Here is a 22,620-nt window from a genome sequence, read left to right on the forward strand (position 1 = left end):
TCTTACACTACTAGTCTTCCTGTACTTCTTTCATTTTCTTTTCTGCTTCCTAGTTATCAAATAAGAATTTCAAAACCACTTTGAAACGGTGAAGATAAAATAGTGGCATAAATGTCGGTGCAATTCATATAGGTTATATGATAAATCATTATTTTCCCTCCAAGATCACAATAATCCAACACATGAACCCTTTACTCATGTTCAGAAATACCTCAGGCACAGAGACAGAAAAGTACTTAAGCACAGGCTTAAGTTCATCCCTATTCAGAATATCTCTTTATCATGTGCTGAACTTTAAGCATGTGCTTAAATGCTGTTTTAAATTGGGGCCTTACTCTGTACGTGATCCCCTTGGCCTTGACAAGAATATTTGTGGTGTAAGGTATTACTTATTGGGAGTAAGAGTTATAGCGCATTGATGATAGATCATTGAGTTCAGGAGGAGTGTGGCTGCTCAGTACCTCTGAAAAATCAGGATTGGGCATTTCTGGTTGGGAACCTAAAAGCTGAGATACCCCAAATTATAGGTCATTTTTGCAAATTTTGGCCTAAATTCTTAGAAAAGAATATAAATTCATAAAGAAAGCATATTTGGTTATTTGAGTACTCCTAAATTCTAATCCTATCTCAGACCATGACTTCCTCTGTGGTCTTCGTAAGTCGGACACTTTTTACCTCAGTTTCCTCATCTGTAAAACTAATATTAACTATTTTATCTCAGAGGGTGTTGTGACAATTAATTAGCTGTTAGGCCAGACTATGGCTGGGCTTGATCTGGTATGTGACGGACGAGAGCACGAGAAGCCTTTCCTCCCTTTTCTGACAGTCATAGGCCTGGTCCACACTACCCCCCCACTTCGGACTAAGGTACACAAATTCAGCTACGTTAATAACATAGCTGAATTCGAAGTACCTTAGTCCAAACTTACCGCGGGTCCAGACGCGGCAGGAAGGCTCCCCCGTCGATGCCGCGTACTCCACTCGCTGAGCTGGAGTACCGGCGTCGACGGCGAGCACTTCCGGGATCGATCCGGGATCGATTTATCGCATCTAGACAAGACACGATAAATCGATCCCAGAACATCGATTGCCTGCCGTCGGACCCGGAGGTAAGTGTAGACGTACCCATAGTGGGGAGACCAACCATTATGCAAGTCTAAAGCCCTTATCATGTTGGAAAATGTGTTAACACACTCATTTTAACTAGCACTATGTTAAACATAATTTTGCCTTAGTGTGGACAAAAACAACTGCGTTAGCTGCTGCTCATGATTCAAGTTATGTTTAACATTCTGTTAATTAAAACATGTTAGTTAACATAGTGCATTTGCCTGGTAGAGACAAGGCCTGTAATTGCTGCAAATAGAAGTAGAGAGCAAGTGAGTGAGGGCAGGGCCATGACTCACCTACATCTGCACCAGTCAGTAGGGCAGAATTGGTGCAGACAGGACTGGCTCTAGGCACCAGCAAACCAAGCACATGCTTGGGGTGGCACAATTCTATGGGCGGCATTCCAATGAGGGTTTTTGTTATTTTTCTTTTGCTTCGGCAGTGGCGCTCTTGGAGGTTGTTTTGTTTTTTTGCTTGGGGCGGCAAAAAACCTAGAGCTGGCCCTGGGTGCAGGGGAGAGTGCACACTGCACTTTGTAAAACTCCAGAGACCTAAGGAATTCTGGCTGAGTCCACCAGAATTCCCGTAGGGATTATTTCCACTGCACTGTTCCTTCTCAAAGTCACAATCCAGTCCAATGTCTGTAAACACATGAAAAACATCATCTAAGTGGAGTTACTCTGGAAGTACACAAGTATAACAGAGGAAAAAATCTGGCTGATGATGTGATCCATTATTGCAAAACATCAGTGGACAAAATGTTGCTCTTAGGTACAGCCACATAACCCAAGTGATATCACTGGGACTTCAGAGGGTATAAATCAGCGAGGAATTTTGCCACAAAATCTTTTTTTCCCCCCCCCTCGACTACTGAACTATCACTTGTGATCCAAGTAGATATGTTCACAAGGTACCCATCATTCCTCATTGCCCACATATAGTTTACTATTCTAAACTGTGTATTTCTAATTAAAAAAAAAAAAGTGGAATGTTTCTCAAAATTGATAATACAAGTAAGCTCTCCACTGACTGCCTACCCCTAGTTGTCACCTAGCACGCCACACTATAACCCATATGGAGTATCATCAAACAATTTCAAGCCATATTAGATGGGGTCCACATCTTGAAAGAAATATTTCCTGAACCCCCTCTTCTGCCCTTCAAACAACCCTGCAATCTCACTAGGCTCATTATCAAAACCAAGTTCCCCACAGACCAGGACACATCAACTCAAAGTGGCAGCAGGCCCTGCCATAACAACAAATGCCAAACCTGCAGCCATATCTCCACTGTTATGATGATCAATACTGCCCACCATACACCTTTCAAGATCCATGGGTCTTACACATGCCTATCACAAAAGTGGTGTACCTCATCCAGTGCATCAAATGCCTCAACAACAGTTATGTGGGTGAAACAATCACTATGCTTTTGAATGAACTCACACAGAAAAATGATTAATGACCAAACCACCCTATGACTTGTGGGTGAACACTTTTCACAAAACGATCTCTGCATATCTAACTTCTCAATCCTCGTCTTCCAAGGAAACCAGCACAAGACCTTAAAAAGACAAGCCTGGGAGCTTAAATTCAGAACTCTGCTAAACACCAAAAATAATGGATTCAACAGACACTGGTTTTATGTCTCATTACAACAAACTGTAACCCACTATGGCTCTGTCTACACTGGAACTTCATCAGCAAAACTTTTGTCATTCAGGGGTGTTAAAACACACACACACACACACACACACAAACGACAAAAGTTTTACCAACAAAAAGTGCCGGTGTGAACAGTGCTTTGCTGGTAGAAGCACTCTCCTGCCGGCAAAGCCACTGCCACTCATGTGGGGTGGAAGATTTTTGTCAGCAGGAGAGCTTTCTCCTGCTGACAAACAGCAGCAACACTGTGTGCCTTTACAGTGGCACAGCTGTAGCGGCACAGTTGTGTCGGAGGTAGTATAGACAAAGCCTAACTCTCCTTTGTCCTATGACTGCAGAGGTGTTAATTGCCCACTTCATTTTGAATAGTTTCTTGCCACACGTGTTCCCTTCTTATGCTTAAGGATCTGTTCCACCTTGTATTTACCTAAGGCACTCTGATTACCTTTCCCAGACCTAAAGAAGAGCTCTGTGGAGCTCGAAAGCCTGTCTCTTTCACCAACAGAAGTTTGTTCAATAAAAGATATTAACTCTCCCACCTTGTCTCTCTCAGTGCAATTAATAGTCATTTTACTATACGTCACATCATATAATTTTCCAGTAAGTTAATCTGACAGACAAGAGGGCATCTAAAAATGTATTTTTATGAGGCTGAAAATTATTACTTTTCATGTAGCAAATATTTCTGACGCAAATCAAAGGCTGAGGTGAATAATAGGCACTATTGTCTTATTTCTAGAAACGTATGCATGGCTAGCTAACACTTTAACATCTATTCTTGTATGGCGCACACACATACACAACTGGACCAACATGGGAGGCCTCTGAACAAAAACAATGTGCTTTTTGCATGTCTGCTTAATTTTCTCTTTCTAAATTAATTTAACAGTATAACGAATTCAGAAATATACCCGTTGACTCAGTCTTTTATGAAAAAATAACAGGAGTACTTGTGGCACCTTAGAGACTAACAAATTTATTAGAGCATAAGCTTTCGTGGGCTACAACCATGCATATGCATCCGAAGAAGTGGGTTGTAGCCCACGAAAGCTTATGCTCTAATAAATTTGTTAGTCTCTAAGGTGCCACAAGTACTCCTGTTATTTTTGCGGATACAGACTAACACGGCTGCTACTCTGAAACCAGTCTTTTATGAGACCATTTGAAGGGCGCACATGGCTGATTAGACTCAAGCATAATTGCTGGAATTTAAGTTTCATTCAATAGCATGGGCCTTTGTAACTCCCCATATTTCATTTCCAACTTTTTCAGTAAAATGTTCATAATTTGAAATAAGAAAATTATCAAAGATTGTACCAGACTTCACTGATGGAACTGAACAGCTATAACCGTAAAGATCAGAGGCCACTCATAAAATATGACTTTGTTTATCCTTTCCTGAATGAACTTCTGGCGGCATTGTAAACGCATTCTAATTATTTTAAGGCAACCACAGGAAAAAAATATTTGAAGCATGGTTCTACTTTGAAAAGTGACAATGTGAAAACCAGGCCATGGAGCATCATGTTCACTGTCCCATGATAGCTTTCAGATCCAATTTCCTAAGATTACAAGTAAAACAATGTTTTTAAATTCACTGCCAGCCCTAAAAACTCACCCTGGGATCTGAACATCAGGGTGAGCTTTTACCTGTTTACACATTATCACCAGTAACCTTGAACCAAATGAGGTGTACTACAGGTGTAGTCAAGGTGTAACTGAAGAGCATGGTGAATTTTAACCTACCGATAATAAACTTCAGATGGGTCAAAATTACTGAGGATGATATTCAAATAGGAAAGAACTCAGATAGACTTTCAGATCACTGGGTGATTTTAACATGAATAAAGATGACAGAACCTGGCCCTAGAAAAGGCAGAGGCCATGCCCCCAAGGAATTCACAATACGAATGAGACAAATGAGATTCAATATTTATTAAGCATTAACTGTGAGATTTAGAAAAACCTGTACTGTCTCTTCTACAGTCTCAGGATTAGAGTTTTATGAACCTGATATTATTTCCATTCCGTATTGAATCTATTATTATTATTATCCTTAATCACAGTAAGGATATGCAACAATGTTTTACTTTATAATCCAGGTTTGAGATCATCAGTGGTTCCCATTCCCCATCCATCTTTTCATCCCAGTCATCTGGCTTCTTGACATCTGGGTCAGGAAAGTGTTCTAGCTGGTCCCAGTCCTGAAATTATATTTATGTGTCAGAAAGGCTAAGAGTTCTAAAAATATATTTGTTGTGAATGAATGAATGCTTTGCTGGGAAATGCTACTGCTCACATGGGAACAGATTTACACAATACCCAATTTTCTCTTAAATGCATGCCTTTGTTCACAATAAAGATTTGTTTGTTCACTGGGTTAACCAGTAACTTCATTATCTTTCATATTTTTATCTGGACAGGTGCCACTTTCCCCCAACATATCCTGAGTTTTGATTAACTGAAATCTGAGTCAGATTAACCCCTACAGGTAAAATATTGGTGCTATTTGATTCTCTGAAACCACGGAAGCAGCTGAGATGGAGTGAATACAACTTAGAGACGGGTATGTGGTGGTACCACTGCCACCATACGTAGGAGTTCAACCATTAGAAACCAGTAGTGCTAAATGCCAGCCAGGCCTTTGTAAGAGTGCTGCTAGCACGGGCTACCCAACAGAGGGTCTCAGTCAGTACATTTTCAGGTCAGCCTGGCCCCAGTCCTCTAGCTGAGCATTAACTTCAGGAAGCTTGGGCTGCTGTATCTCCGCTCCTAGTAGACTTTCCGCCACTAGAGGCCTGGAATTTGGGTTTTACTGGCTTGTGTCAATAGAACTCAATGGCTAAATCTGGCCCCATGAATCCCTGCAACAGTTACATGCTTTTCCTGGTCTGTCCTACAGACTTCTACACAGTAGCAAGTCATTTTGAATTTTGTTACATTATTCTAGATTTAACATTTGACCTTCATAATTACCTGTATTAACTACACACAAACACAGACACAGTCAAGACTTATGAACCCCAACCTGAAACGACCACAACAATATTTAACTTTTAATTTCCCCCTGGAAAACAGATACTCATTCCAAAATGAAAGCAGTGACATAATTAAAATAGCAGTTTCTCTAAAGAGAAACTCAAGCAACACTGGGTTTGATCATGACCATTTGTGTGCCATTCGTTTACTATCCTTCTTAGATCTTGTAAGCAAGCCAGAATTAGTGAATTAATGAATTGTTATTACGTATTTATAAGCAGGCAGTGGACTAAATGATTTAATACATCTTCTCCATCATTAATGTCTAGGATTCCATCCTGCCTACATGAATTAAGAGAAAAGTGTAAGCAAAATACGCTAGAGTGCCCATAAATCAAATTCAGCAGTCAGACATACAGCTGCAACTCCCATTGACATCAATGAAAATAGCAAGAATGTATCCAAAGATGTAATTTGGCCTGGTAGGTTTAATATAGGTCAGCCAGTCTAGACCAGGTTATTAAAAAATGTATATAGAAAAATCAAGAGACCTCAAGATAATAATTATCATAGTCATGATATCCAGAGTGAAATATGGCTATTCATTATTCCCTTACTGCTGGTTTCTTCTCTTCAAGATCCTCAATCATTTCCCGTTCATCCCAGTCTTCAGGGTTCTTTGCATCAGGATCCTTTATCTTTTTGGGAGGTCAGATTTCCCAGTCTTCTTCTAGATGACCAGATTCCATTTTTTTTTTTTTTTTGGTTATCAATCTTTACTTCATAAGTACCATCTGAATGAATGATCAGAGTACAGTTGTGTGTACACATCATCCAGAACAAAAAAAGGGAAGTACATTAAAGTTATAATATGGCTATAGGTGTCAGTTTTCCAATGCAATGTTCCAAATAGCTGGTTGGCCCTCTTCACCATCATACCAAAATGTAAATCTTAAGGAAATACAAAACATAGCTTGACCCATTTATATACAGAATGTCAACATAAACAGTTAAAACTTGTTCTTTCATGTCTTAATGCTAAATTACTTTGAGTGTTCTACAAATTAAATTAAGGCTGTCAATTAATTGCAGTTAACTCATGTGATTAACTCAAAAAAATTAATCACGATTAATCGCAGTTTTAATTGCACTGTTAAACAATAGAATACCAATTGAAATTTATTAAATATTTTGGATCTTTTTCCACATTTTCAAATATATTGATTTTAATTACAACACAAAATACAAAGTGTACAGTGCTCACTTTATTATTATTTTTTATTTTTACAGATCTTTGCACTGTAAAAATGATAAACAAAATAAATAGTATTTTTCAATTCTCCTAATACAAATACTGTAGTGCAATCTCTTTATCATGAAAGTGCAACATACAAATGTAGATTTTTTTTGTTACATAACTCAAAACCAAAACAATGTAAAACTTTCAAGCCTACACGTCCATTCAGTCCTACTTCTTGTTCAACCAATCACTAAGACAAACAAGTTTGTTTACATTTATGGGAGATGATGCTGCCCGCTTCTTATTTACAATGTCACCTGACAGTGAGAACAGGCGTTCACATGGCATTTTGAAGCTGACATTGCAAGGTATTTATGTTCCAGATACGCTAAACATTCAAATGCCCTTTCATGCTTTGGCCACCATTCCAGAGGACATGCTTCCAGGCTGATGATGCTCATTAAAAAATAATGCATTAATTAAATTTATGACTGAACTCCTTGGGGGAGAATTGTATGTCTCCTGTTCTGTTTTACCCACATCCAGCCATATATTTCATGTTATGGCAGTCTCAGATGATAACCCAGCACATGTTGTTTCACTGCAGATTTGACAAAATGCAAAGAAGGTACCAACGTGAGATTTCTAAAGATAGCTAAAGCACTGGACCCAAGGTTTAAGAATCTGAAGTGCCTTCCAAAATCTGAGAGGGATGAGGTGTGGAGCATGCTTTCGGAAGTCTTAAAAGAGCAACACTCTGACGCGGAAACTACAAAACCCGAACCACCAAAAAAGAAAATCAATATTCTGCTGGTGGCATCTGACAGGTGATGAAAATGAACGTGCGTCAGTCCACACTGCTTTGGATTGTTATCGAGCAGAATCCATCATCAGCATGGACACATGTCCTCTGGAATGCTGGTTGAAGCATGAAGGGACATATGAATCTTTAGTGTGTCTGGCACGTAAATATCTTGCGACGCCAGCTACAACAGTGCCATGCGAATCCCTGTTCTCACTTTCAGGTGACATTGTAAACACGAAGGGGGCAGCATTACCTCCTACAAATGTAAACAAAATTGTTTGTCTGAGCGATTGGCTGAACAATAAGTAGGACTGAGTGGACTTGTAGGCTCTAAAGTTTTACATTTTGTTTTATTTTTGAATGCAGGTATTTTTGTACATAATTCCATATTTGTAAGTTCAACTTTCATGATAAAGAGATAGCACTACTGTACTTGTATTAGGTGAATTGAAAAATACAATTTATTTTGTTTTTTAACAGTGCAAATATTTGTAATCAAAAATTAATATAATGTGAGCACTGTGCACTTTGTATTCTGTGTTGTAATTTAAATCAGTATATTTGAAAATGTAGAAAACATCCAACAATATTTAAATAAATGGTATTCTATTATTGTTTAACAGTGCAATTAATCATCCAATTAATTGTGATTAATTTTTTAATCATGTGATTAATCACGATTAATTTTTTTAATCGCTTGACAGCCCTAAATTAAATGTAAGACTTGTCTTCGGCTTGCCATTAAATATTCAATCACTGCATTAGAGTCCTCTGCGGGCTAGTGTTTAGCACGCCTAGTGCCAGCTCTCAGCTGGGAAGTCTTTCATCCAGTCCCTCTTCTTACCAAAAGCAGAGTGAGGTGGGCATAAGGCTGATGCCCCTTCTGCAGTAGGGGCAGTTGGTAGGGGAGCCCAGGCCCTCCTATTCTACCAGGCTCCAACCCAGGGCCCAAACAGAGTCAGCCGTGTCTGGCACCCAGAGTGCCCTGAGTTGGGTCGGTTCCTACCCTCTGTTTCTCTCCCCCAGCTCCAAGTCCAAAATAAGGTTAAAAAAAAATGAAAAAAGAAAACTAAACCTTCAGCTCCAGCCGAGGTCAGCGTACAGTCTTGTTCTTCGTGGGGAGGCTTGTCCAATACTCTTGTCCAGGAGCCCTCAGGGTAGGTCAGTCTTCCTCCCCAGCCTTCCCACTTCTGGGCTGAGTTGCTCCCTTTTCACTTGGAGCATGCTCTGCAGGTCTGGAGGGGCAGGGCTACCTGGGCCCAGTATTGTCCTTGAACCCCTTCAGGCCCAGTGTGGGGTTTGTACACACACTGGTAGATGTCACTCTAGATCAGGGGTCAGCAACCTTTCAGAAGTGGTGTGCCGAGTCTTCATTTATTCACTCTAATTTAAGGTTTCGCGTGCTAGTCATACATTTAAACATTTTTAGAAGGTCTCTTTCTATAAGACTATAATATATAACTAAACTATTGTTGTATGTAAAGTAAATAAGGTTTTTAAAATGTTTAAGAAGCTTCATTTAAAATTAAAATAAAATGCAGAGTCCCCTGGACCAGTGGCCAGGTTCCGGGCAGTGTGAGTGCCACTGAAAATCAGCTTGCGTGCCGCCTTCGGCACACGTGCCATAGGTTGCCTACCCCAGCTCTAGATTAAGTTTCTGAACTCAAACAAGACTTCAGTGGGGTTGCACAGGTGAACCTGAAGACAGAAACTGGACCTTTAAGGGAACAATGTCAACTTAAAAATTACACTTCTGTCTGAAAATTTTTGTACCTGTTAAGTTACAAGTAAAACCTAAGATTATTATAAAAGAAAGATTAGAGAAAATATTTTTTTTGTTTTTTCAGAGTGTTTACCTTGTGCATTTGACAGCACTATTGGTCAGTTTCTGATGTCTGGCTTTTTGCACCCCGTGCGGCTTAGGAGGGGAAAGGGGTGCAAAGGTGGACTTAGGGTACATCAACACTGCAATAAAAAACCTACGGCACCAAGTCTCAGAGCCTGGGTTAATTGAATCAGGCTTGTTGGACTCAGGCTGTAGGACTAAAAATAACAGTGTAGATGTTCGGACTGAGTCTGGTGCCTGGGCTTTGAGACCCAGAGGTTTCAGAGGCCAGGCTCCAACCTGAGCCCGAACATCTACACTAATGTTTAGCCCTGCAGCCCAAGCTCTATGAGCCTGAGTCAGCTGACTTGGGCCAGAATGGCTCTATAGGGAGTGTACTTTGTCTTGTAAAGGGCTCACTCAGCATACTCGCTCTACAGTGGGGAAAAAAGGCTGCTCTGGAGGAACTGTCTCAGAGGGGTGTCTCTCAGGTACAATGCCTTCATGGTGCTCCTCCTGAGGCAATGCAGGTATACTCTGCTCCACATCCAGGGCTGTGCCCAAAAGTACAATCTATCCTTTACGTAATGGTTTGCCCTGTTGTTCACACAGGAATAGAGGAGAAAAAAATTGGAAACTTTAATGTAAAATCAAAAAATTTGGCAGGGGGACTTGGGGCAGGAATAGTACCTGAAATTACTTTTAATCCATTTTTAAAAATTAAACAGATTGCAAGTTAGGAGTAACTCTTTAATACTAGAACACACATATTGTACCTTGCATCTGATATCTTTGTTGATTAAGTGGTTCTTGTCTTTTGTAATTAAAGATAACCTGCACCTTCTTTGTTCCAGATCCACATATATCCGACATAAAGGATATCACAAAGCTTCAATTATCCAAGCAATTTGTATTAGTGTTCTAAATATATAAACAAAAGCATTATATCTAGGCTTGAAAGGATTAGATTTTTATTGGTGACTGTCGGTAAAAGTCAATTTCACTATATACACACAAACCGATGAAAAAATATTTACAGTAACAGTAATCAAAATATACAGATAGGCAAATTAAGAAAAATGCTGCTTAAGAACTTATTAGAGTTTGATTTAAGGATATATACTTTGTATGTTTTGACATATGATGTTGACAATTTGTATTTTAACAGTTATAAAGCTTGAACTTTCTCCTGTCGTTAAATAATTACTGTCTGACCACGCATAATTTCCCACAACTGTGAAAATTTAAATCAATACATTTTAAAAAATACTTAAAACCCATAATTTTGTGCAACTGTGAAAATTTAAAAATAAAAAAAATGCTTAAAAAGAAACACCAATATTATCTTACCAAAATTATAAAAAATCAAATTCTGCCAAGCCTAATTATGACTGCAGATCAAAAGGTTCAAGTCTGGGTGCCCCGTTTGCCCATCATTTTGTCCCTTTCCCCAACCCTTAATCTCTTGCTAGTCTTATATTCTAAACTCTTTGAAGCTAGGACTATGTGCCTGATTTTGCTCTCATACAGGTGCACCTCCCCTATATTCAATGGGCCTGATTCTCCATTGCCTTACACAATTCTGAGTTGATAATGTTTTGCACCCAGTTTGCATTCACTTTGCACATGTGTAAATGACTTCATAAGTAGCTAGATCATCAGCTGGTACAAGCTGGCATAGTTCCATTGAAGTCAATGAAGCTACTGATTTAAACAAGCTGAAGATCTGGCCCAAGGTGCAAGGCAGTAGAGATGCAGGCCCAATAGCAAAAGGAAGATCAAGCAAAAGGTAAGCAAAAGGAGGTGGTAAGCAAAAGGAGGATCAAGCCCTGTGTCTTCCTATATGTATGTGTGTACTTTTGGTTGTTAGTGCAATAGAAATAATATAAAATGTAATAAGGAAAACGTGTGATTGCTAAAGCATTCTTATATAAGTTGTTATATATCCATTCGGAAAAACTAACTTCAAAAGTCAGAAAATACACAGAAAAATGTGAACATATAACATATATTTTCTTTTGTCATTCTAAGACATTCACATGTAAACCTAGCCATTCATAGCGTGACTAATGATCCTAGTTATTATGTGGTATAGCATTATTTTAAATCACTCTGCCTGCTGGGTGCATTGCTATAATGTAGAGGGGTTATGAACTAACCATACTTTTAAAATTTGGAATAAAATCATGAGATAATTTGTTTTGTACCAAGCGAAATGATAGTGTACCCAGAAGATCAATATGTCCTATAAATGATGGGCATGATGGGATCAGAAATAAGAGCATTGGTCTAATTAGAGGAACCACAAATAGACTGTGATAATTGTTAAATTAGGTTCCTAAGATTTTGTTCTCTATGGGCCAGACCTTGATAATAAAGCCAAAGGGAGTTTCAATAGAGTTTCAACGTTTACCAGAGTTAAGGACTCAAAGGTTTGACCCAATGAGAGCTTCAGCTACTCAGCACCTCTCCATATTAAGCCCTGTGTGTTTTGCCAGAATAAGGGCTGAGTAAACAATGAGGGCTCATACACAGTGGTGAGCTGGAGCCGGTTCGCAAAAATTTGTTAAATTTAGAAGCCGGTGTAGAACCGGTTCCTAAAGGGGCGGGCGGGTGAGCAAACTCCGGTCTGCGGGCCACATCCGGCCCGCGGGACCGTCCTGCCCGGCCTGCCTGAGCTCCCAGCTGGGAAGGCTCCCCCGGCCCCTCCCCCCGCTCCTCCCTCCTTGTAGAGCCCCAGCGCCAGCGCTCTGGGCAGCTCTGCAGCTCCTGCCGCTTCGAGCGGCATGGTAAGGGGGTGGGGCTGCAAGCTCCAGCGGCCGTGCGGCATCCTTACACAGCAACATGGGAAGGGGGCCGGGCTGGGGCTGGGAGGAGGGGTTGGATAAGGGGCAGGGAGCGGTTGGAGGGGGCAGAGGCTCGGGGGGGGGCGGTCAGGGGACGGGGGACGGGGAACGGGGGGGGTGTTGGGTAGGCGTGGGAGTTCCGGGGGTCTGTTGGGGTGGTGGTGGATGGGGTCAGGGCAGTCAGGAGACAGGGAGCGGGGCGAGTTGGGTAGGGGGTGCGGTTTTGGGGGGCAGTTAGGGTGGGGGGTCTCGGGAGGGGTTGGTCAGGGGACAAGGAGCGGGGGGGGTTGATGGGTTGCGGGTTCTGAGGGGGGCAGTCGGGGGCAGGATGTGGGTTGGGGTCAGATGGGGGGGAGACAGGCACGTGGGGCTTGTACTCACCGCACGGTTCCCTACCAGGTCTTCGGCGACACTTTGGCGGCGGGGGGTGTGTGTCTTCACTCGCTCCGGGTGAAGTACCTGCCGCTGAAAACCCGGAGCGAGTGAAGACCCCTCCCCCGCCGCCGAAGTGCCGGCGAGGACCCGGTAGGGAACCGGTTCTTAGGATTTTGGGAGCTCATCACTGCTCATACATGCATTGAGGCACAGCCCCGTGCTGGCAGGATGCATAGCAGTACTACCCAGTCCCCACAGGGATTTCAGAGAGCCAAAATTCATCCTGGAGCTCTGCAGTACACAGAGGAATGTGCCTGTACTGCCTCCTTTCAATGCAAGGGTATATGTATAGAGAGCAGGGCCTTCCAGCCTCTTTCCACTCTTCCCCATCCCATTTGGCTGTCTTGTACCTCAGGCAATTCATGGACAGTCCCAGTGTTCCAGGGTACACAGAGATGACAACAGTTAGCTGCAACACAAGGGTATCTTCTTGTGCCCTCCCTGCCTTTGCACATCCACAGAGCACAACATAGCCCTGAGAAAGGGCTGTAGAACATGGCCCTGTAGTGCTTGTTTCAATATATTGTAACATTGGATAATGATAATATTAGTTTTCATTTTAAAATGTCAGATTTTTAAGACTCAGAAACAAAACACAGAAGCAGAGAACTTAGGGGTGGAAAGAGCTATTAGCTCATCTAGTCCATGTCACTGCCAAAGCAAGATTGTTTCTTGCAGTATATACACAATGCTTGATGCAGTCCAGTTTTAACAGACCAAGTAATGCAGGTTCTCACCAATTCCCTTGAGAAACTACTCCACAATCTAATTAACTTCATTGTTAGAAAAAGGTTTCTGGTATTCAGCTCAAATTCTCTTTTTCAAACAATCATTCTTTATTATACCCCCTTGAACCACCACAAACAATTCTTCTCCTTCACTGGAATTTGCAACATTCAAATGTCTGTACTTTACGGTAACATTCAGCCTTGTCACTTTTTAATCAATCTATGCATTGTTATTTCTTTTAAAGTGTAGTGCTGCTTTGAAAAATGACTATGTAAACATGGCATGTTTTGAATGCAACAGATCTGCTCCTTGTGTGTACTCAGAGTTACACATACATACCTCAAGGACTGGACAAAAATAACTTTGTATTCTTTTCACCCCTACAGAGCTAATACAACTAAGAAAGAGGGAGCTGGATTCTATTCTGTCTGAGGCAGCAACAGAATTATTAACTAAGGGCCAAATTCATCCCAGTTGATCAGACAGTACTGGGACAATAGACAAGACAACAGTTTATTATATAATTTAAATTTCCTAAAATGTGTGATTACAGTTAGTTACCCATATGTATTATAAGATTATTTTATCAAATTGACATTATCAAGCATTTCTAACAGATATAGAATTTTTAGAGACCTTACCAAACATGATGTAATAATTAGACTCTCCATGCATATCCTCTTGGTTAAGTTTTGCAGGAATCTGTTTAATATATCCGCCAGCACAGTCAATCTTCTGTTTATGTTTTACGGTAAATGGAATTACTAAAGGGCTCAAATCTTGCATAAAATCTGGCATCTTGACTAGTCTGAAGACCAATAATGAGGAGACACAGTAAGATCAAACATATAAATATAGAAAACCTCTACATAAAGTTACATTTACCCCTTTAGTGTCCTTTCTGGCTCTTAATAATTTACACTTCCATCACTGCCCTGTATGAGTCAAATTCCCCTCTCACTTACACCAGTTCCATTCCACTGACCTCAATGGGATTACATCAGAATAACTGAGAAGAGGAGGGTGTGGCCATATATCTGTAAGTATTGGTAACTAAAGATACTCCATCTCCAGCCAAGGATGTTATTATTCAGCACAGTAGCTACTGAGCCACAGAATGATGATGTCAATTCAAGAGGGAAGTTACACTCTAATCTAAAAGTTAGACAAGGAATTTACGTAAAGCCCACAAACTGGCTGAAAGATAAAAGTAACTGAGTAGCAGATATGGGGATAGGGAGGGCAGAGACAAAAAACAAACACCACACAAACCATCAAAAATGTAGTCTTAAAAAAAAAAAAAAAAGTTTGTGAAGCAATTAGCATGGGAAGATGAGAGAAATGCCACCAGAACACTAAAAACAAAGCAAAGTTTTTACTTAACACACCACTAAAGTTTATGGGCCAGATTCTCTTCTGTGACCAAGGTATACTTGGCGCAGCAAGAGAGGAGGAGCCATCATAGAGCTGGTTTCGGATCCCAGATTCTCTGGCCAGGTCTACTCCAACAGTATAGAGATAGTGATAGTCTCCAAGGCACTTCTGCCTCGCCTCCCCCCCAACACATCCTTGACACCAGGGCTGCAGAGCTGGTGGCTATACCAGCTCTATGTCTACTAGGGACTCCCCTGTATGATGAAGGAATCCCTGGGGAAACTGGGTGATTTCCTCTCACTCTGCACTGCTCAGACATTGAATCTGGCTCAGTACTCTCTGTGCATTTACTGGCTCAACATTGCTTGTTATCAAGCTGTGTGTGCACGCTTCATACTATGCAAAATAAACTAGCTGAGTTTATTTGAATGTGCAATCATTACATTTGTATTTAAGATCACTGAACTGCACATCCTATTCAAATTTCATGTGCTCTGGGAAGTCATATCCCTGAATGCAGTGTGTCCTTCTGAGCACATTCTGTTTGACATAGACAGAAGAGCTGCCAGACCCCCTGGGCCTATTCAGATGCTAACCGAAAGGTAAAGGTTAAGTGGAATGAAAGTTTTCCCCACACACCCTTTCAGATGACAATGGAAGGGGTCCAGTCGGCTTGGGAACTTCTCTTCTCTTCTTTTCCCTTTTCCAGTCATCCATTGCAAATTTTGCTTGCTCTAAAGGGCAAACCGCACTAAGGCACGTGAATCTGAAGCCAGTGTTGCTAGTTCTTGTGATTTTCTTTTGTAAAGCTCCAACTTTGGGAATCAAGAGATTGCATGAGAATCGGAGCTTTAATTTAAATAAATAAACAAATGCCTATCCCTCATGGTTGTGAAGAAAAGCTTGAAAACATGACCCAAGTGAACCCTAAATGATCGGAAACCAGAAGGCTAACAAAAATAATTCAAAATGTGTTTGTTTGTTTGTTTGTTTGTTTGTTTGTTTGTTTTTTAAAACACCTCATCATTTTTAAGATGATGTCATGATTTTTTGGCACCAGACTCATGATTTTTGCATGCTTGGCATTAGCAGTACTGGAGCACTCAGAAATAGAGTTGAACATGAAGTTTAATGATTGCACATGGAAATACACTTACCTAAACAAAGCCACATGAATGCTTCTCTCACCTGCTATTATTTCAAGTTACACCAGCAAGAGACTCTATGATACATTTACTGGTTCTAATGCCTTGAGGGAGTGCTTGCTTCCTGCAGGCACTACTAACACTTGGCTATGTCTTCACTTGGGTTATCTACACTCGAGTTAACTCCTCTCAAGGGCTTGTCTACACTTAAAACAGCGCAGCTGCACTCCTGTAGTGCTTCAGTGAAGAGGCTACCTAGGCTGATAGGAGGAATTCTTCGGGCGGTGCTCGGGGGGGCGGGGCTTCGGGCGGCGCGGTGCTCGGAGGGGGGGCGGGGGCTTCGGGTGGCGTGGTGCTCGGAGGGGGGCGGGGCTTCGGGTGGCGTGGTGCTCGGAGGGGGGCGGGGGCTTCGGGCGGCGTGGTGCTCAGAGGGGGGGCGGGGCTTCGGGCGGCGCGGTGCTCGGAGGGGGGGCGGAGGCTTCGGGCGGTGCTCGGGGGGGCGGGGCTTCGGGCAGCGTGCTGCTCGGAGGGAGGGCAGGGGCTTCGGGCGGCGTGCTGCTTGGGGGGGCGGGGCTTCGGGTGGCATGGTGCTGGGGGGGTGGGGATTTCGGCGGCGCTCGTGGGGTGGGGGGTACGGCAGGGCGGCTCTCTTCTTTTTTGCCTGGGGCAGCAAAAAAGTTAGAGCCGGCCCTGGTTACCATACATCCAGTTTTTCCCGGACATGTCCGGCTTTTTGGTAATCAAACCCCCGTCCAGGGGGAATTTCCAAAAAGCCGAACATGTCCGGGAAAAATACTCCCAGCTTCCGGCATCCCTGGCTTACCTTAGAGCGGGCTCCGGCGGCTGCTGTGCTCCCTGACGCCTCGGCTCTGTAAGGGCCGAGCTGCTCGAGCGCTACCGGCTTCAGGCAGCCCCCATGTCTCCGGACCCTGCGCCGCCGGCCGGGCACTTCCGCTCCGGGGCACAGGGTCCGGAGGCATGGGGGCTGTCCGATGCCGGTAGCGCTCAGGCAGCTCTGCTCTTACAGAGCTGAGGAGTCAGGGAGCAGCATGCAGCAGCCGCCGCCGGAACCCGGGAGGGGAAGTGTCCGGCCGGGGGTGCAGGGTCCGGAGGTCTGGGGGCTGCCTGAAGCCGGTAGCGCTCGAGCAGCTGTTTCACGTGGCTGGGAGGGAGGAGGGGGAATGCGGGCGCTCAGGGGAGGGGGCGGAGTTGGGGCGGGGGCGGTCGGGGAAGGGGTGGAGTTGGGGCGGGGCCAGGGCCCCATGGAGTGTCCTCTTTTTTAAATTTTTAAATATGGTAACCCTATGACAGGAGAACCACTCCTGGCAGCGTAGGTAGTGTCTTCACTGAAGCGCTATAGTCATAGGCGCTGACTCCATGGGTGCTCCGGGTCTGGTGCACCCATGGGGAAAAAATGGTGGGTGCTCAGCAGCCCCCCATTAGCTCCCCCTCAACACTCCCCACCCAGTGCGTCCTGCCTGCAGCCAGGCCCTGCGGATCAGTGCCTCCAACTCCCTCCCCATGCGTGCAGGAGGCTGGGAGGGAGGAGCGAGGATGCGATGTGCTCGGGGGAGGGGGGAATTGGGCAAGAAGAGGCGGGGTGGAGTGGGGGCGGGAAGAGGTGGGGCAGAGGTGGGGCCTTGGCGGAAGGGGGGGAGTGGGGGCTGCGCCTAGGTCAGAGCAGGGTGTGAGCACCCCCCCGGCACTTTGGAAAGTCGGCGCCTGTGGCTACAGTGGTGCTGCTGCAAGAGTGCAGCTGCCCTGTTGCAGCGTTTGAAGTATAGATAAGCCCTGCGAGCTTCAAGTGCTAGGAACGTATGAAAAACAGGCCCTCTGCCATTAAAATGTAAAAACAGGGCAAAAGCAGAAATTAAAATTCAATCCCCACAGAAATTCTATATTTCTTTTGTGTGTGTGTGTGTGTGTGTGTGTGTGAGAGAGAGAGAGGAGATTCCTTGAAATTTGCCCACAGGTTTTTATAACTAGCCTTCCAAAAATAATGGCTTTAAGTGAGTGTTTAATACAGTCACAGGGTAAGTTTCTTAGCAGTCACTGAGTGGGGAGGGAAACTCCAGGCCTGGTCTACACTTAGGTCAAAGAAGCTATGGCACTCAGAGGTGTGAAAAATTCACACCACCTAAGCAACATACCTATGCTGACCTCTGCCTGGTGTAAGCTTCACCTCTTGTGAAGAAAGTTCACTTTGACCTAGCCACTGTTGCGTAGGAGGGTGGAGTTCTTACAGCAATGGGAACACCCCTTCCATTGCTGTAGAAAGCACTATTCTATGACACTACAGTGGCACCGCTATGGTGCTGTAGCTGTGCCACTGTAGCATCCGTAGTGAAGACATGGCTCCAGTCTTAAGCCTGGAACATAAGGCCGCAATCTGGGTTCATTCTGCAAACTCTCTTGCTTTCTCAAGACTACTTCCTCCATCTCTAGTAAAACAAAGGCTATGTCTACACTACGCACCTTTTAGCGACACAGCTACAGCCATGCCGCTAAAAGGCACGCAGTTTAGCCGCTGTTTGTCAGCGGAAGAGAGCTCTCCCGCCAACAAAAAACTTCCACCCCCAATGAGCGACGGTAGCTTTGTCGGCCCTGCGCTTTTTGTCAGCAAAACTTTTGTCTTTCGGGGGAGTGTTTTTTCCCCACCTCTGAACGACAAAAGTTTTGTCGTTTAGGTTCCAATGTAGACAAAGCCAAAGTCTCTCTCTCTTCCTCTTGCATGGAACAGAGCAAGAGTAAAACCTTCAAATGGGATGAAAACAAACAGTCGTTGGATCCTTTCCCTCTTCAGAACAAGGAGAAAGTAAACGTTTTGAAAAGGTTGAAAACCAAACTCCCCCTAGCACCTACAGTTTTTAGATCCCTTTCTTCTTCGGAGCAGAGAAAAAAGACTTCTCCAGTTCTGAATCAGGCCCATACCTTGCTACTTCAGTCTTATCTAGTCCTTGTGCAAGAATCAGTGACCCTGAAAAGAGACCTCTGTGGGGTTCCAGGAATCAGAGATGGTACTACAGAGGCACCTAAGCCCCTTCTACAAGGAGAGTTTGGATACATGTGCAGACTAGATACACGCACACCAATTCCCAACCCCACCCCAATGCATGATTCACTGGGACAGAATCTGGCCCTGAGTAAGAACTTTAGGATTTGGCCTTAGGCATCAAACAGAAAACATGGAAGTGTTCAGGGACGGATTTTAAGGCCATGTTTAAATGATAGGCTCTACAGCAACACAGCTATTGTGCTGCAGTTGCACCACTGTAGTGCTGTAGCATAGATGCTTCCTACAGCAACGGAAAGGGTTTTCTATCACTGTAGTTAATCCACTTCTCCAACCAGCGGTCGCTAGGTTGACAGAAGAATTCTTCCATTAACCTACCAACATCTAAGCTGGAGGTTAGGTGAGCTTAGCCATGGCATTACAAGGTGTGAATTTTTCAAACATGTGAGTAACATAGCTAGGTCAATCTATTTTAAGTGTAGACCAGGCCTAAGTTGACACTACTGAAATTTAATTTTAACAGGCACATTTTTGTTACTGTGAGCAATGGAGGAAAAAGAATAAAGGAGGCAATCAAAGAATACGGCTAAATCCCTAGAAATATAATTTTTAGACTGTTCAGATCATAAATGCTATATAGTTTACCTTTATCCTTTTCTTCATTTCCATAGAATCTTCCTGCTGTGAACTGAAATTTACCATAATAGATTTATGCTTAGATTCAGTCCATCGCTTCTGCCATCCAACTGGAAAAAAGAAACAAAAATTAGATTTTTCCAAATTGTAATAAACCGCTAAATCTTAGCACCACAAACTGTGAATATCAACTGGATAAAATTCAAGTGTTTCTGGAAGCTACTTATATATGTGGGCCAACTTTTAAAAAAATATTGCAGAATCAGTTAAGATCTGAACAAAGTTAATGTTTTTAACAAATAAAGAAATCACTGGGCAAAAATACAGCACGTGATGCTTGTTGTTAGCTATTAGTGACAATACTCCTTTGAAACCCCCTGCCCCAGCCAAGTGAAAGTGAGTGAGGGTGGGGGAGAGCGAGCCACCAAGGGAGGGAGAATGTAGTGAGTGGGGGGCGTGGCCTCAGGGTAGGAGCTGGGCTAGGGTGTTTGGTTTTGTGGGATTAGAAAGTTGGCAACCCTAGCCTGGGTCCCTGAGCTCTGCCACCCGGGGCTAAAGTGAAAGCCTGAGCAATTTAGCTATGCGGGGGCCTTGGGGCATTAGGTTCCCAGGCAATTGCCCTGCTTTCTACCGCCTAATGCCGGCCCTGGCTTTTAGATGCAGAAAACCAGTTCTTGTGGCACAGGCGGGCCGTGGAGTTTTTATAGCGTATTGGGGGGCCTCAGAAATAAAAAGGTTGAGAACCCCTGCTGTCGGGGATAACTTTATAGTTTATATGTGTTGTGAGGTGAGACGATGACAGTCCAGGAAAGATTTAAGAAGCGGTATGACATACAACCCCCAGACTCATGTAAGATGAAGGTCAGTTCAAAAACTTATTTTAGTGAGAAAAAAATAACTTTGGTTGGAAAATTCTAAAAACAAGTTCTAATGTAGAAAAAGTAACTGAGAACTCTATGTACAATAATACAACTCAAGGAATGCATTGTCCCCTGGTATTTTTGATTAAAGATACAAGTCTCTTGAGAGCAGGTTATCACACAGGCTTACCTTCTTCTAAAAACACCTAAAAATGCATCCTGTTTATAAGAAAAGGCCTTCAGATAAACTATTTATATATCTTTTTCTTCAGAGGCATATGACTTTTGGAAGACCTGTATTCTTGTTGATAAAGGCCAGTGTGTGGATGATATTTGCAAGCTTAGATCAATTTCATTTATAATATTTTGGACTTCTATCTAACAAGAACTTTACAACATTAACTAATTAATCCTCACTGCAGTAGTGAGGCAAGTACATTTTATTGTTACCTCTTTACAGATGAGTAAACTGATGTATTGAGAGACGTTAAGGCCCTCCTCCTACTGAAGATCTGGCCTAGAGTGACTTGCCTAGTGGGGAGCAGAGTACAGTGTCCAGATATTGTTAAGGAATACGTTCATTTTTTACCTGTGTTGTATCATTTTCATCAATGAATAAATACAACCTGCTGTGCATGCATTCTAAAATCTATGCTATCAGATTTGAGTTCAGTCCAAATATAAGAACACTGTAGAATGCTCCTATAATTGATATTGTCTAGATTGCATTTTGGTAATAAGTGATCTTTCTGTTTTAATTTTATTCCCTAAATAGTTCAATCCTGCAAACTGTGCAAAAAACTCCCACTGATTTAGGCAACTGCCCAGGCAGGTCCTGCACTATCAGATCCCAACTGTGTAATGTGATGAATGCAGATGAAAGTTTTGCACGAGCACCTTGGCCCTCCTCCAAGTGAAAGGCCTACAGTAGATCTCTGAATTTCTGAATGACAAAGCACTTTAGCAAGCTGAGAAGTGCACTTTGTGAAATGGGTTATTGATTTAATAAAATGTATGTTTACATTTCTTGCATCTGCTAGCTAGTGTGCAATCAAGTCGGACATCTTAAGTCAATCACATACGTCCTTTTAAATGCCATTTTAAAAAATCTTTAAATCTATGCAAATTTTATAAAGCTAAACTACTTTACAGTGTCCCTTTAAATGTGTTTCCCTTGAGACCTGTAATTAGATTTGGTAAAGAAGAGAGCCACTCAAGAATGTTTAACTGTGCATCATCATACTCTGCATTTAACTCACACTACAACACCAGACAATTTCTTCCTAGTCCCAAAGGGATCACCAGTGCCTGTAGGTTCATGTTCAGTTATTTGTCTGCCTTTTTACATGATTATCTTCCTGGACATGGGACTAGCACTGTTAAAAGGGGCTAAATAAATAACTCAATGAATCAACCAGATCTCAAAACATTCTCAGAGCAGCATCTCAGTCAGGGTGCTAAATACCACAAAAGCATTTCACCTTTTCATAAATAGGAACACGTTGTGCCAGAATAAACTCCCTGTGTAAAAGCACATCTCCTGGGGAAGGAAGCAAAAGGAGGGGAATATCCTACTGCTCAGCCATGCACCCCAAAAATATCTATGGGATAAGACATATGAGCAGAGGAGAAGGCCTGGAGATGGGAGATAACAGGACAGAAGAAGACTCAAATCTTCATAACTCTCTCTTCTGAATGTAAGGTTTTCCCCTGCCCTTTTATGTCTCTCCTAAGAAATCTAGTCCAGACACAGATATAAACACTCACTCCAGAGCAGTGGTTTTCAAACTTTTTAGGTTTTGTACCCCTTTCCAAATATGTAGTCTACTGCATGCGCTCATCTGAGATAGGGTCATAATATGATTAGACTGCCAAATCTCACTAAATAAAATGTGTTTCGGGATTTCTCTTATGTGCCTCCGATGAGAGTTCAGGTACACATACCAGGTTGAAAACCAT

General features: G+C 42.8%; 1 pseudogene; it reads right to left on the minus strand.

Moving 5' to 3' along the window:
* Positions 1–1,661: 1,661 nt before the first annotated feature.
* LOC135882379 (calreticulin-like) lies at positions 1,662–22,620 on the minus strand (annotated as a pseudogene).

This window comes from Emys orbicularis, chromosome 8, assembly GCF_028017835.1.
Source record: "Emys orbicularis isolate rEmyOrb1 chromosome 8, rEmyOrb1.hap1, whole genome shotgun sequence".
Lineage (NCBI taxonomy): Eukaryota > Metazoa > Chordata > Testudines > Emydidae > Emys > Emys orbicularis.